The following is a 13,144-nucleotide window of genomic DNA, read 5'->3' as shown; positions in this document are numbered from 1 at the left end:
GAAATAGAGTGGGTTATTGACCCCAGGTGGGTGGCTTCTCTTATTTTCAGACAGATTGTTGGTTGGCCCTAGTTTCTTCCATATTCCAACGGGGAGTTTGAAGATGAATCCGAAAATACTCCAAGAGAATCAAAATCTGAGGATTATATTCATTGGTAAAGAAAAAATAGATTAAAAATCTATTAGATAAAAGCAAATTAATTTTTACCATTAGTAACAGAATGAGCCTTCCTCAAACATAGTAAAGTAGGGTAGGAGTGAGAAATCTATATTCTAATTTGAAGCATCTTCTTTCTATATACTCATTCATTTATTCAGTACATCATCATTAATCACATCTTGATTGCCAGGCACTTTACTTACTAACAGAAATGCGATGGTAAATAGGGATAATTCCTGCCCTAATAAAAAATAACAAAAATAAACCTCAAATTATTAAAATAATAATCTTAGTGGTACCCTTAAAAATACCACAGATTCTTTTTACTTTCAGAAGATGAATTTTGGCATAATTATAATACAAATATTTAAAACGAGCTTGGGGATCCCTGGGTGGCTCAGCGGTTTGGCGCCTGCCTTTGGCCAGGGCGCGATCCTAGAGTCTCAGGATCGAGTCCCACGTCGGGCTCCCGGCGAGGAGCCTTCTCCCTCTGCCTGTGTCTCTGCCTCTCTCTCTCTCTCTTTCTCTTTCCTCTCTCTCTCTCTGTCTATCATAAATAAATAAATAAATCTTTTAAAAAAATAAAACAAAGGAGCTGAAAAATATTAGAAGATAGTTCTAAATCCTAACACTGTTAGTATTTGGGTGAGCATTATACTACATGTCTGTATCCATAGTTATATGTATCTTTATCAAGATACATTTAGAAATATGAAAGCATATAAACATATAGATGAGAATATTTTCAGAGTGTTTTTTTTTAATTTTTTATTTATTTATTTATTTATGATAGTCACAGAGAGAGAGAGAGAGAGAGAGGCAGAGACATAGGCAGAGGGAGAAGCAGGCTCCATGCACCGGGAGCCGGATGTGGGATTCGATCCTGGGTCTCCAGGATCGCGCTCTGGGCCAAAGGCAGGCGCCAAACCGCGGCGCCACCCAGGGATCCCCAGAGTGTTTATAAATATGTAAGTATATATATGTATAGATAGATATATATAGTGTGTGTGTGTATATAATTTGTATACAAAGTGATCCCCAGTACCATATATATTTTTTATATATCATTTACACTGGAGTGAGGCTTTCTTAATTTCTTTAATTTGCATATGGTTGACACAACTAATTCCATTAGTTTCAAGTATACAACATAGTGATTCAACTTCTCTATATGTTATGCTGTGATGAATTGATAAATTCATGAATACATGAAGATAGATTTTGTTCTATTCTATACCTCAGTAGAACAGAGGTATTAGTATTCCCTCAATTACCAAGGAGATAGAGTTCACCATACTCAATTTTAAAAAGTAAGAAAATAATGCAGGTTTGGGTTGCATTGATTCTTTTACTCACACACTCACTGAAAAGATAATAAACTGGGTTCCTTTAATATGTCAGTCAATACAATGAATGAAATGATAAAAAATACAAACAAGAATTAATGTAATAAGAACCCAACAACCAAACAAAAAATATACTGTATCAAAGTAAACTAAATGATAGTTCTTTGGGAAAAACCTATTGAAGTAGACAAGTATTACCTAGACTAAAAAGAAAAAGTGCAAAAAGTATAATAATAGGTAACAATAATATTAAAAAATACATATATCTAAATGTTATATAAAGGTATATGATAGGGAATAAAATACATAGTTTTATAAATTCAATGTACTAATGCATGAAAAAATCAGATAAAATGGATAATTTCCTAAGGGAAATCTATTCTGTCAAAGTGTAATAAGAAACTTGAATATAACAAAATATTCAAAACAAAACTATAATCATAGGCAACTTTTTTTTTCTTAAATCAGGTACACAATCTAACTTATTTTTTTAGAGTAATTATAATCATGACATGAACACTAGGCAAAAGAATGTATATCACTGGAACTTTTTAAACCATTGTTTTAAAAATGATTTTCAAAATCTTAACTGAAAGTTTTAAAAAATTCAAGAAAGGCTTTTTTAAGATTTACTTGAGAGACAGAGAAACAGAGAGAAAGAAGAAAGAAAGAAAGAAGAAAGAAAGAAAGAAAGAAAGAAAGAAAGAAAGAGAAAGAAAGAAAGAAAGAAAGAAAGAAAGAAAGAAAGAAAGAAAGAAAAAGAAAAGAAAGAAAGAGTGGAAGCAGAGAGAGGGACAGAGGGAGAGAGAAAATCTCAAACAGAACCCCCAGCTGAGCAGGAGCCTGACCTGGGCTTGATCTTACAAACCTGAGATCATAACCCCAGCACCCCCAAAATTCAGTAAAGTTTTAAACAGTGATTCACTGTGAGCAAACTTAATTTTTTCCAGTACTCACAGGCTATTTAAAGTTAGAAAATATTTTAATATAACTCACCATAATAAGAAATTATTGGAGAAAAATATGTAGCTATCTCAGGTGCAGTGAAGTCATACAAAATTGTAAGGTCTCTAAAAAAACAGATAAAAGACATATTTAATAATATGATTTAGAACCTAGTAAAAACCAATGGGAAACATGATGCTTAATTAAAAGCTGGTAATATTCTCTTTAATATCAAGGAAGCATATCTTAACAGCTTTTATTCTACTCTGTCTTTAAGGTCTTTTTATGCATAGTAAGTTGATGAAAAATTGTTTTCATAAAAACTGGAAAGGATATTATAAGCTCTCATTGTTTACTTTCATTTAATTGTTCACGTAAAAAATATATGTAAATAATGAAAACTAAAATGAGAGGACAAAATTTTGTTGGATATAAAACCAATTTTAAATTACACTTTTTAATATATCAACAGTAATTGTAAAATGTAATTAGAAAACCCACATTATGTTCAATAATAACAAATATAAGGTGCTCAGGAATAAATATAATAAGATAGTCAATAAATTATGAGAAAAGTATAAAATGCCATTGAAATACTTAGACAAGACTTAGCTAAATTGGTTGTAGGCCTCAGTGTACTATTATATGATTTTCCACAGATTAACCTGTAAAGTTATTACAAGCCTATTTAAAAAGATAAGTTTGTTTTTGTGTTACTTTAGACATTGAGAGCAACTCTTGATATTCATCTCATAGAAAAAAAGGCCAGGATAATATTAAAAGAACACTCTAAATCCTTTTTGCATGATATAAGAAATTATACTTTTAAAACAAGAATATTTAAATTGTTTGATACTGGATCAGAACTATGTAATTGGAAACCAATAGAAAGCATAGAAAAAGATATATGTAAAGAACTTACACAACACAGCAATCATTACAAAATTATTATATAAAGTATTTAACAAGTAACGCTGAATCAATTGTTTAAATTTATTTAAATTAAATTCTTTCCTTGCATTCCATACAAGTAAATACCAATTCTATATGATTTCAGAAACTAAAAGCAAAGAGCAAAATTGATGAATGGATAAAAAAGATGTGGTGTGTGTGTGTGTATTAATATTATTCAGTCATAAAAAAGAATGACATCTTGCCATTTGCATTAAGGTAGGTAGAGCTAGAGTACACTATGCTATGTGAAAAAAGTCAGAGAAAGACAAATACCATATGATTTTGCTCATATGTAGAGTTTAAGAAACAAAAGTTTACAATTTTTAAATGGAAGAGTATTTGGTTCTGATATTACTGGAGTAGTTTATACTGGACTAACTCTCTCGTAGGTAACATTTATAAGCTCTGGAATTTTTTTTCATTATCATCTTACCTTTATATTAAAGCCTCAGCATTTGTTACAAACACACAAAACACCATTAAACTGTTCTTGTAATACCACTTGAAAAGACAGCAGAGCTAGGGTACATTTAGACAAGCTCCTGGGCCCTATTTTAAGGTAAGGTATTTCACTGCCTATACTTATGGTAGCCTGGGAAGAGGATTCCACATAAACCCTAATGCAGAGACGTGGCTCAGAAACAGTCGCTGCTTCCCCTAGAAATAGTGAGAGTTGTCTTTGAGTCTTTGGCTCAAAACACTGCCTGCCCCGTACTACCCAGGGAAGCAAATCATGAGCTGGTGGATCTGTGGGCACAGACATTTTCCCTTAATCTTTGGAACAAATTACTCACCTTAAAAAGCAAAGAACATATCAGCTTGGCACCATCTGGTCACTAAAAGAACTGCGTTCCTGGAGGCAAGTAGGGGCTCTAATAAATCCTACAAAGCAATGCCCTCTAACATTCAAACACCTGTGATTGTTTCTTCCCAAAGAGCCAAGGAGGGTTCAAATCAGAGGACATTCAGGACCCTTTGGCTTGATGGTAGAAACCAGACCCCTCTTTGCAAACAGGTCCAGGATCACCGATCCCCATGTGAATACAGTTCTGAGTCAAAAGCCTCTGTGTCAGAATTATTTCAATCCATGTCATGCTGTTTTTCTTCTCGGCCCCACATGCCTCCTACTTCTGTGGTTACTTCTTTGGAAAGGTGAACCCTGAACAAAATTTGTAAGCTCTCCAAGGCTTAATTTCTGGACACATAAAATGAGGGCAGTGGTCGGAGAGTTGCTGTAAAGCAATGAGCTTGGTATACTGAACACACTACGTGTGCAGAAAGTGTAGCTGAGGGCTTCTATAGGACAGAAATGGAGGACCAGCAGCTCTATGAGAGAAGGAGCAAGAAACAAATATGTAACACTATCATACATGTTGACAGGACAACACACAGAAGATATCCAAATGCCACCTCAAAGACCAACTCAGGTCCTAGAGAAAGAGAACATTCGACGCTAGCCTCCAGGAAAGATGAGCAGATTCATCAAAGATCATGCATGATTTGGAGGCATGAAAATAAAATGTCTTTCCAAGCTAACATCCAGAGAGACACAAAGGCCATGTCATCTTGTGTCCAGAGTCCTCTGTGAACCCGACACAAGATCAGCACCCAATCCGCAGGTCCTACAGTTCCCTTAATAATCTATTCCTGCATCAAATAAAGAAAAATTGACAAAAACTTTTAGATCTTTAGGGTGAAATTTAGTCTTAAATTTAGGATTTCATCATTTCTTTAAGCAAGCAAAGCTACTAAAATGCAGTAGCTGAAGAGGACACACCTGCTTCATTACAAATGCTGTCACATATCTTGTGAGGAAAAAAAAGAAAAACAAAACTAAGATGTCTTTCTCTCCAGGAATCCTGCCTGCGCCTTAGCTTGGAGTTCTTCTAGCTTCTTCTTATAGCGGCTCATGAAGGAATCATCGGTTCAATCCCTGCATTCTTCAAATGTTCCATGATCTTTTCCAGCCTGAGTACTGATCGGGTTCCCTCAGTCTTTCTTGTGCTCAGGTACAGAGTGGACTCCTGGAAATCCAGGAGCTTACAGGTGTCCACAGAGCAGATATTCCTGATACCACCAGTTCTATCCAAATGAGGAAAAAACACCAGTCCTGACAACTTCTCCAGGTCCTGAAGGCTCGCTTGGAATTCACTTAACCGAGGTTGGAGGCCAATGGCTTCACTGGGCACCACGAAGGCCCCTCGTGCCAGGGGTTCAGCAGAGTCGGGCTTCTGTGAGCAGGATCACTTTATAAAGGTGTGAGGGGACTGCCACATTGTCCTCACCAATCCCCTCGTAACTAATGGTTTTCTCTCCATCATTTCCAGTCTGAGGAAAGGTCAATGGTCCAAGTACTATCCAGACATCTTCAAACCTCTCTGTCAGTTCTCGACGGTACATTTCTATTCTGTTCCAATACCCAGCATTATTATCAAAATTCTGAGGCACAATATTAGAAAAGCAAAAAGTTTCAGCCATGGCTTTAGATGAAAATTTGTCATTTCCTGCTGGAGCCATGTGTCCTCCTGACTACCCACTCCCAAGATAGTCTTCATTGAAGGCACTGAAGGTTGGCAGGATGTTGGGATCAGGCTTGAATTTACAGTATGTTCTGTTGGCATCACTCATTATCTTGCTCTTGGATGTATGTTGGAGAACCCATCTGGCCACCCGCTTTGACTGATCATAAGGCAAGGCAGGATTAGTGTAAAGCCTAGATTCTGTTCCAGTTAAAGGGACTCCAGATTGTTCTAAGAGAGACTTCTCTGCAGAACCGTGGGGCTCCCTCACTGCCAGCGCCGCCTCCACGCCCTGCCTCTGGAGCAACTGCCCGGCCCTGAACTCGCCACCCGCGGCACCCACCGCAGCTCCGGCCACCAAGATGCCCAGAGAGCGCCCGCAGCCTCGGAGGCGGGGAGCAAAAGCTTGAGCAGCAACCTTCTCCCAAGCACCTGCCTTTTGCAGTCCGGAATTTTTTTTAAACAACTATTGAAAGCGCCTGAAAGTGACTTATATTGACTGAGTTTGGAAATAATGCAAGGTTTTTTTTTTTTTTTAAGATTTATTTATTTTAGAGAAAGAGAGAGCATGCATAAGCAAGTAGGGAGAGGAACAGAGGGAAGGAAACTTCAAGCAGACTCCCTGTTGAGTGCTGAGTCCCACATGGGGCTTGATCTTAGGACCCCTGAGATCCTGACCTGAGCTGAAACTAAGACTCAGAGGCTCAACCCGACTGAGCTATCCAGGTACACCAAAATAATGCAACTCTTAAAGAAGGACACCACACAGGATGAAACACCTGTTTATTCAGTTTTCCACTATGCGAAAAGCTCCAGTAACACTGAGAGGTTATAATTAAAGAAGAAAACCACAATTACATAGGGTTAGAAGTTATAGGATGGAATTTGGGATTACAAGAGTGGCTGGACATTAAAGGGAGGTCTAAATAAAGAAGATACTCCAAGAAGTGCATATGCTTCATTAAATCCTTGGCTGACCCTTAGATAGTGCATGAGCTAGTGAAATGTCAAGGAGCCAACAGGAAACAGCTAGAATACTGAAAGAGCTGAGTAGGATTTTGAGCTTCTACTTAGCACAAGGGACACAGAATTAGAGTTTTGGTTATACAAAATTGTAAAGTTTCCTAAGTAACTTAGACCTCCATTGAAACTTCAGGACAATGCCTTAGTAGAAGTGATTATAAACTAGGATTAAGAAATATGCCCTGCATCAAAAGACAAAACAAAAATAAACCTATCCCCCCAAAAAATATAAAACCAAGTTTCTATACTTTTAAAACATTCCCTCAGTAATGTACCTGACTGCTAGGAAAAAAACAAAAAAACAAAAACACTTCAGTCTTTGGGAGAGTATAATCCAGAATTTCTAAATGTATCAATCATAATGTCCCATATCCAATAAAAATTAATGGCCATGAAAACAAAACAACACAATTAGCAATAGTCAGGGAAAACGTTGATTGATAGATGCAGAACCAGAAATAGAAAGACATACACAACTGTAGTCTACTAAAATAAAAAAAGAGAAAATATAAAAAACTTCTAATGAGAAAGAGTGTGTGTGAGAGAGAGAGAGATTTGAATTAGTAATTTAAAACTTGGCAGTAGAAAAGCTTAGACCTACATGTCTTCACTAACTAATTCTACAAAATATGTAAGAATAATTAATCCCAATCCAATCCTTCTCAAATATATCCAAACAATAGTAAGGGAGGGAGTACTTCCCAACTCATTCCATGAAGCCAGTGTTACCTTGATTCTGTAATCAAAGATATCACAAGAAAACTTCAGATCAATATCTCTTAAGAATATAGATCCAGGGATCCCTGGGTGGCTCAGCGGTTTAGCGTCTGCCTTTGGCCCAGGGCGCGATCCTGGAGTCCTGGGATCGAGTCCCACATCGGGCTCCCAGCATGGGCCTGCTTCTCCCTCCTCCTGTGTCTCTGCCTCTCTCTCTCTCTCTGTCTATCATAAATGAATAAATCTTAAAAAAAAAAGAATATAGATCCAAAAATCCTCAACAAAATATTAACAAAATTACCAACATGTAAAAAGGAATCCAAAGAATTTATTCCAAGAATACAAGGTATGAAATATGAAATGAATACCTGAAATTTTCCCTTCTAGGTATTCACAAAGCACATGAATGGATATTGTGTATACAAAGTTGGGCTATAACACTATGAAGTTTTCTAGAATTTAATACTCCCTTAAAATCCCAGAAATCATAGAATGAAAGATCATTTAACTGGAGTAACCATTATTTATGTGTGATTTCAAAATGCATATTTTTATTTTCCTGTATGTTCTGTGGTTATTACATAATCCTGCTAGTTGAAATAAGAGTAAATTACTGGATTTGTAGTATTTAAAAATATATTACCTCAGAGGAAACAGTTACCTTTCTTCAGGTATCTTAAATGTTGCTTTTAAGAGATCATAATACAAAAAATGGTATACAGTATTCACATGTCCCAAAATTCCTTCTTTCAGATTCAGAGTGACAACAGTAAGCAGATATATTACTAAGAAAATTGTTCCTCTGAGAAAGATATTGTGTGAACCTACTCCAGTAAGATGAAAATTACTGTACTTTCAATTCTTTTCTATATAATATTTGGAAACCACCCAATTTAGGAAATAAAATTTTAGGAACCAGGATGTTAATAATAGAAGCATCAAAACGTCTTTTCACTTAACAGATTGGAAACATTTCAATCCGCTAAAATCTTTAGGTGTCAAAAATTAAATCAAAATATGAAAGAGGGTATGTGCTTTATAATTGAGTGATAGTGTAAAACCTATCCCACAAAGCCCTCTACTTTAAAATTGACCTAAAAGGGACCCAGGTTTCCAATATTGAGGTTTGAAGTACAGATTTAATTTTTGAATTGTGAAGAATTTTTAGTCTTTAAAGCTGAAATTTTTGAAGAAGTGTATCCTTGTGAAATTCTGCTGTTTGCCACAAAAACAAATGTTTTGTTTTCAGAAATGTATATCCCAAATTTTCAGCTCAATTCAATTTTTGTGATGAGTAATAATCCGGAGAGTTTTTTCTTTAATTCTTGAAGGATGCAGCTTATTTCATGGCATTGTTTTTCAATAACAAGTATCCATTGCTTATCCCTAATGAAATATTTCATACTTCTCTGTCAGACTATGAAATCTCATAACTGAATTTTATACCATATATCAACAGGATAAATCTTCAACAGCTTATTTTTTCACCTTCTGTTTCTACACGTCTGTTTCTAAAATTATGCTCCACTAAGTATTGCAAAAACTAAGTATGAACATGTCATGAGGGGCTTCCTTGTGGAAGATATTTAGATATAACCTCAAGATTATGCTCAAATGGTCTATATGAAGGCTGTGAATAAATTTATATTTAATTTTTCTTTTGTCCTTTTGTATACCTCAACAACTCTCCACACTGCAGCTATACCATTTTGTCTAACAGACAAACCCAATTTATCACTTTGCTGCTGAGAAGCTTGCATATTTCCCCACTGAGCCATTGACTCCTTATCAGGGTGTGCTGGGATCCTCAAGATCTTTTTCTTCTTTTTCTTCTCTTCCTCTAGAGCTAAGCTCTGGCATGATGAACTATTTACCCTTTCTTAAAACTATGTATAACTATTCTATTCCAGGATTTTCTGCAATTGATAAATACTTCTCGGAATAACTTTCATTCTTCACTTGATCTACTTCCTATTTGTCACCCCATTAAAAAAGTCTCCTCTTACCCCTTCATTTAGCTTGGCATCTCTTAAATAGCACTCATTCTTGGTCATATTTTTATTGGGTGTCTGCTATATGCAACATACTGTCCTAAGTGTTGGGGGCTCAGGAGTGAACAAGACAACACCTTATGATTCTTACATTCTGGAATAAAGTCATGAATATACCCTTAACATGATACTTATCCCCATCATATTTTAATTGCCTTGATTCTAAATGCCCACATTATAAGCTCTCTCCAGTAGACAACAAGCTTCTTGAAAATACAGGCTGTGTCTCATTCATCATTTTTTCTTACAGCATTAATCTCAGTGACTAGCACATAGGGAAACTCATAAATGTCATGAATGAATCAATGAATATCTCAATGCTTCCCCATCCACACAATGAGATAAGTCTTATGCAAAGTTAGAAATACAAGTGTCTAGTGATAAGAAGGATAGGGCATTTTGAAGCAGCTAATCTTATCAGTGTAGAACTCTATTTGTCAGGAAGTTATCCTGAAATTAAAGCTACTATACCTCAAAACTGTCTTGGTATATATTAATGCTGGTAGTAGTAAAAATTAACAATATAGCTAAAAATCATTAGACATTTGTCATAGGTAAGCAATAATTTTTTTAAAAGATTTATCCATTTATTTTAGAGAGGAGGAACACACAAGCAGGAGTGGGGCCTGGGGAGAGGGAGACAGACTCCCTGATGAGTGTGGAGGCAGCAGCAGAGCTTGATATCATGATCCTGAGATCATGACCTGAGCTGAAATCAAGAGTCGGAGGCTTAACCGACTGAGCCACCCAGGTGCCCCAGGTAAGTGACAAATGTTTAATATGCACGATTCACTTGATTCCTGTGAGAACCCTAAGAGGTAGACAATGATCTCCATTCTTTTTATGTAGATAGTAAAACTAGGATCAATAGAAGTCAAGTGGCTTGCCTAAGTTATACATTACGTAAGTGTTGGAGCTGCCCAACAAATCTGACAGGCATTGCAGCCCTCATAACTAACTAATTTGATCAGATATTGGAGGTGGAGACTCAATGGTGAATGATAAAATACTTTGCTACTTGTTAGCTGGGTGAATGAGCCGACTTCATGCTTTAATTTCTCTAGCTTCACATGGCTAAGGCATGGAAATTAAACCATAACAACCAACTGAAAACACTTAGCACAGGACTTCCCAAAAGGTAAAATCCTCTATGAATTGCAATATTGTGCATTATTAAACATATGAGTAACAATTTCCACCACAAAGTATCAGCTATATTCCTCCTAGCATGAGTCATCTGAATGTAATTGTTTTAATATCTACTAAACTCTTCATGGTGAACTTCTTGAAAGAAACAATCTTGTTTAGTCACTGTTTACTGCTTCTACCATCTTCCACCAGCCTCTCACAGTGTCTTTTGCAAAGTAGCTATAATTAAGTGCTTCTTGGAATGGAGAAGTAAAACAAGTATAGATACTTATTCAAACTAAGAATTCATCTAAGTCTACTATCAACATACCTTAATTATTTACATAAATCCTGGAAAGAAGGGAAGTAGTAAAACTTACAGGAAAGAACTACCATTGCTAAATGACCATTATTTGTGCTCACGTTCCAATGCCAGTAAATTGGCAATGTATTCCGAAACAAATTATATCAAAGCATGCCATGAAATATATCAAATGTAACATGACTAAAAGGCTGCATCTTCTGAGTAGCTGCCTTTGGGAGTAGGTTAGTTGATAGTGTTATCTATTGCACTTCTGGAGACAATCATGTCACTGTCCAAAGGGTTATTTATTTTTATCCTTATCATAACCAGGGGATGTTATTTCCAATAAAATAGGTATAGTGACTTTCTAATTTTCATATTTTGTCAGAAAGTAGAACATATATACATTAAAGGCTCAGAGTAGAGAGAACTAAAAGTAACCCCTGAGTTAACAAAGTGAGCAGCCAGCATTTTAGAGATAATTATGGAGGCAAACAATGTCCATTGCAAGAATAGCTATTTATGTAAAGAATTTTTTAAATATTTTATCTATTTATTTGAGAGAGAAAGAGAGCACAAGTAGGAGAGAGGTGCAGAGGGAGAGAGAGAAGCAGACTCCCCATTGAGCAGGGAGCCCCCAACATGGGGTTCAATCCCTGGACCAGGAGATCATGATCTGAGCCAAATGCAGATGCTTAACCAACTGAGCTACCCAGGCGCCCCTAGGTAAAGAATTTTTTAAACAATTTAATACAGAGTGTGAAGTCTCCAATTTTAGAAAGGTTCTATCTAAAAGCAAAATGTCAGGAGATAAGATTACCTTTAGAGAAATTAAATCAGAGTCTCTTCAGATTCTGTACATTCCATTTCCTGCTTTTATTACCTAGGGACTCTTGCCTCCTCCCAAATTCTCTGAAGGAATTTTAAAACCAATACTTCTATTCATGTTTTGATTTCTCATTGTAGTTCATGATCTATGACCAAATTTTTCATCTAGATTCAAGCAATCTTTCCCCAAAATTCTATAGATAGATATATGAGACAGACAAACCCAACTCCATCACTGCCGATCTTCTAATGTACAGAAAACAGAGTTACTGTACTTTGCAAGAAAGATACAGGCAGTATTAATATTACAAAGAAGGAAGTAGATAGTAAAGGAAATGCAAATAAAGTAAGTGCCAAGAATTTGGTACAAGTGATTGAGCAGAATAGCTGGTTCAAATGTGTGAGAATGAGAGCTACATACAGCAGATAAAGATTTAAATATTTGCTGTTGAGAAAAGAAGTGGAGTTATAAATAGACTGTGTGAGAGAGGATTCAGCCTAATGGAGAGAAACACTATGTTGGTGGTTATAGTTACCAGAATAGTATTAAATAGACAGAACTCATTATGATGATATGAGTCACTCAAGGTGATTTCAAGAATATTAGTAATAAAGCTGGATAACACATTCTAGTAAATAGAGAAGAAACTAGTAGGAAACAGTTGGGGATTTCTGGTAAATCAGTCAGAGTGAGGTAGTATGGACTTTCTAGGTCTTCTGACAATGATATGCAGATAAATACTATATGCACTATAATGACAAAGTTGAATATATATCTGAATTCAAGAACAGAAAATGAACACCCTAGAAACCAAAATAACAAAACAAAACAGAACAACTCCCCTCTCTCCCCCCCCCCAAAAAAAACAAAAAAACAAAACAAAACAAAAAAAAAACCAGACCAAAATTGAATTTGATACAGGAACTGGAGCTGTAACCAAACACTTCATGGTGCATTGGAACAATATATTGGGCTTAGGAGAATTTTGAAGCTCCAGTAAAAATTGAGATGAGGACTATGTCTTTGAGAGACAAACTGGAAATTTACTATATGCTTAAAAGCAAGAGGCACAAGGGTCGGTTGCCAACCAAAAAACAAGGACTAGAAAACCTCTACTGATCAGTTTAAGGAAGCTCTAGAATGTGCATCTGGAACAATGGATAGAAAT

General features: G+C 35.9%; 1 pseudogene; it reads right to left on the bottom strand.

The window, feature by feature from the left end:
- Positions 1–5,238: 5,238 nt before the first annotated feature.
- On the bottom strand, positions 5,239–9,442 carry LOC119876222 (annotated as a pseudogene).
- Positions 9,443–13,144: the final 3,702 nt, after the last annotated feature.

The sequence above is a fragment of the Canis lupus genome, chromosome 4, assembly GCF_011100685.1.
Source record: "Canis lupus familiaris isolate Mischka breed German Shepherd chromosome 4, alternate assembly UU_Cfam_GSD_1.0, whole genome shotgun sequence".
In the NCBI taxonomy this organism is placed as follows: Eukaryota; Metazoa; Chordata; class Mammalia; order Carnivora; family Canidae; genus Canis; species Canis lupus.
Note: the sequence above shows the minus strand (reverse complement) of the source record. Positions and strands in the feature narration are given on the sequence as shown.